The sequence below is a fragment of the Colletotrichum graminicola genome (genome assembly GCF_000149035.1).
Source record: "Colletotrichum graminicola M1.001 genomic scaffold supercont1.83, whole genome shotgun sequence".
NCBI classification, from domain to species: domain Eukaryota; kingdom Fungi; phylum Ascomycota; class Sordariomycetes; order Glomerellales; family Glomerellaceae; genus Colletotrichum; species Colletotrichum graminicola.
The window spans coordinates 49,851-54,522 of record NW_007361087.1 but is presented as its reverse complement, the minus strand read 5'-3'; positions in this window follow the sequence as shown (position 1 = coordinate 54,522).

The following is a 4,672-nucleotide window of genomic DNA, read 5'->3' as shown; positions in this document are numbered from 1 at the left end:
GGCCTGGCTGGACCGGACAGTACCACTTTTCTTCTCCTAATGCATCTCCGAATCCCCCATGCATGGCCCCTTCTCGCCCATTGCAAAACCCTCACGAGGAGAGCCGTGTCCTCCGGAGCATCTTCACCTGAGCTGTGTGTTCGGTCCATTTGACGCCGGCCCGGCGGCAGCGTGACATTCTGCAGCCCTGTTGGCCGTCGGGGATCCTGCTTATAGGGGGGTATTCAAAGTTTAGGGGGGGGTATCCAGCCAGTGGGGCAAAAGTTTAGGGGGGGGTAAAAGAGGTAGGGCTAACTAATTATATAAAAGTAATACGTATAAATATTAAGGCTTTTTACCTATAGGCATATAGTAAAAAATCTATTACTAAGATTACATAACTTTATTTACTATCTTTACCTTAGGCCTAGCGCTAGCTTACACTTAGGATATACTAAACTCTTACTAAGAAAATTTCTTACTTTAATTTTTTTTTTAAAAACACTATAAATCTATAATTACTACTATAGCACTACTAAGGTATTTTTATAATTAATTCTTAATACGTTCTTACTATATTTAAAGTATATATTAATAATATTTTAAATATTTACTAACTATATAAACCTAGGTATTACTAATATATATAACTTTTTTACTTATAAATACTACTACAGTAAGTATATATATAATCCTTATTAAGTAGTAATATAATATATACTAATTTAATATAAGCCTTATCTTAAACCTAAACCCTAACTATATCCTAGCTAGTATAGCTTATATCCTTACTAATATAGTATATATATAAAATACTAACTTAAATTATATAGAGGTTTAAGAAGCTTATAACGCTAGTTATATATATAAGTTTTTAGATTAATATAGGTATACGTTAAGTATATACTAATCTTATTTCTAATAAATATTATTACTATAAAGATAAACACTTATATATTAACTTAATATAAACTAAGAATACTACTAATATATACTAACTATATACTTAAGCGCTTTAAATATAAGAAGTAAGCTTTTTACTATTAATACTAAAGTGTAGGTTAATATATATAAAGTATAGATTAGGTATATACTAACCCTTAATCTTAGTTATAATATAGTTATTAATCCTAACACTAATATTATATATAGTACTATTTATACCTCCTAGCTAGCTATAAGTATATCCTAAGTATATACTTAGAATAAGCTAATATAGTACCTAGCTTTACTACTATATATATACTACCTACCTAAGTACTAGTATATATATATATATAGTATATACTAAGTATATACTAATAATATACTAGTTAAGAATTACCTTTATACTAATACTACTATTACTAAGGAGGCAGCTAGTAAACTATATATACTAAGTATATATAATAGCTAGTTATAGTATTAAGAGAGTATATACTAATAACATACTAAGGCTATTTAGAACTTTATTTACTTTAGTTAGTAGTATAACATAAACTATATTTATAAGCCTAAGTATATCCTTAGTACTATCTTAGTATATATATAGCTAATATATAAATAGTATTAGACCTAATAGTAGTCTCCTCTATATCTATTATAATAGTATAAAGAAATTAGTATAAGTCTCTTTTAGTATATACTATATATATACTAAGCTAACACTAGATTATAGTTATAATAATACTACCTTTATAGCTACTTATAGAACTTAATTCTATTAACTTATATATATATACCTTTAAGTATATACTTAGTATTACCCTAAAGGATACTATTTATTTTATTATTTATTTTATTATTTATCTTTTATATTACTAATACACTTTAGCTACTATATAGTGCTATTAAGCTTTAGTATAAGGTTATTATAAGAAATATATTAAAAGATATATTAGTATTTACTTTTAATAAATAAGGTATAAGCTATATATATACTAAAAGTATACTAAAATAATATCCTATATTATAGACTTTATAATAACCTTACGCTAGATTTAAACTAATCCTAACTAAGTAGATATAAAAAATAAAGTAAATATATACTTAATATATATTATAACTATATATACTAATAATTAAGTAAGATAATACTATAACTTTAGTCTTTTTATATAAGTATAAAAATATAAGTTATATATTTTCTTAGTATATACCCTATATATACTAATAATTAATCTTATAGCGCCCTAGCTATCCTTATAAGGAGAGCCCTAAGTTACCTACCCTAGCTCCTTACCCTCCCCCTAAGAAGCAGGCTAGTATATATAAAGTGTATCCTTAGTATATATATAACACTAATCTATTTAGCTCTTAAGAAGAAAGGTAAGGCCTTAGCTACCCCTACTACTTATAAGACCTATATATAGTATCCTCTAGACACACCTTTAGTATATATATAGCTAACGTTTAATAGGATCCTAAGGTCTATAGGAGGCTATTTTCTTTAAGTAAGATAAGGAGGAAGGTAGTATCTAAGTATATACTAAGAACTTTTAAGGCCTAGGCTAAGAGGGTATAATATATATTATAAGTATATACTAGGTATAACCTAATAATATACCTAAAATAAATTAAAGTTTAAAATAACTTAAGTTATTTTTTAGTATATACTAAGTTAGTACTATAAGTTAGTTAATAATAATTAAGATAGTATTAAGTATATACTATATATATACTAGTAATATACTAAATTTAACTTCTCCTTAAGTCTTACTTAAGCTATACTACTTCTACTTCTAAATCCTAGATCTACTTCTTATACCTTAAGCACTTTACTTTATACTATAACTCCTAAATCTAAACTTTATCTTATTTTTTTTTAAAATAAATATACTACTACTAAAAATAAACTTATAACCTCTATATAAAGGTAGAAACCTCTTACTAGCTTATTAATTAAGTATATAAGGTTTACTTTTATAAATAAAAATAAGATATAAGTAAAAATAATACTAGTAGTAGTAGTAATAATATAAAGGATAAGCTATATATAAGTAAGGTTAATATATAAGGCGTACTTAGTATATACTTAAAGCTAGCTCTAGATATACTAGGTATAGTCTTACTTTTTTTTAAAATACTATCCTTTTTATCTATAACACTACTATCTTTAACACTTAGTAATAGTATATTAAATAAGTTATATAGATTAAAAAAAAAAGTAGGGTTATTTTAGCGTTATTTTACTTATATAGCTTACTTTTTTTATATTTTCCTAAGAGCTTTAGTGTAGTAAGTAGTTTAGCTTTTATTCCTCTATAAGGATTAAATACTAGTATAAATTTCTACTTATATCTTTACTACTTTCTAGAAAACATATTACTTAAGCCTAAAGTATAGTTAGTATATACTAAGGATATACTAAGGATATATAGAGGGTATACCTAACTATAGTATAGCAGCTAAAAGTTATAACTATCTCCTAACTACTAAGTTATTCTAGCTATAACTAGACTTAATAATATTATTATACTTCTTAGTAAGAACCTTTACCTTTAGGTTAATATTACTTATTTTAAGTATAAGCCTATATATAATCTACTTTACTTTTTTACTTTTAAACTATAACTTAGTCTTAGGATATTAAGAGGTTATACCTTTAATATACTTTATATATACTAAAGATAAGGTTAATTCTTATAGTCTCTAAAGCTTATACTTAGCTATATAGTTAGGGAACTTTTTTTACTAGTTATAGCGTATATAAACCTTATAGAATATAAGGATATAGTAAAAGTGCTCTTTCTAGCTTCTTAAAAAGTTAATTTTAGTAAAGTAGTTACTTAGGCCTAGTATATAGTTAGTATATATAAAGTATATACCTAGAATATAGTAAGTATACCTCTAGTTTATTTCCTATCTATATTTATTATAATAGTATAAATAGAGAAGTTCTTAGTTAGATTAATATAATACTAATCCTTTTAAGAACTAGCTACTTTATAAAGGCAGCTAAAGTATTCTTTAAAAAGCTACTTATACTTATCTCTTAAATAGGTATTAGTCTATATATAGATATAGAAGTTAATTTCTAGGTATAGTTAGTAAATATCCTTAGTATATACTAGGTATATACTTAATATACTTTAAGTTTTTATATTCTAACTATAAATCTTAAAGGTATTAATTTCTCTCTTAACTATCTTAAAGGCTATATCTACCTTAAGGAACTAGGCCTTTAGAAAGGCCTTAGCTTAAGTAGATTTAATATAAATAATAATAAATCTATTATTTACTATTTTAATAATACTATAAATCTATTAGTCCTCTTTTAACCTTATCTTATTAAAAGTAAATTCCTAAATAACACCTAGTATATATTTAGTATATACCTTATATATATAAGGTATATACTTATTATATATTACTTACCTATATAGCTAGAACTAGCTAGAAACTTAAGAAGACAGGCTTTATAAATAAGGACACTAATAATATTTTTATTCTATAAAGTAGTATAAATAGCCTAAAGTATACTTATTCTAAACCTATAGTATACCTTATAAATCTCTAGATTTATAAGTAGTATCTTTATATATACTTAATATATACTAAATAAATATCTAGTAGATATAGAGCTTATATATAGTTAATATTATAATATCTAGCTTCTTTAAAAGCTAAGTATAGTTATTATATAACTAAAAAAAAAGTTATTAGTAAAAGTAAGATATAGGTATATAAGCCTTTTATAAAAAAAAAGAATAAA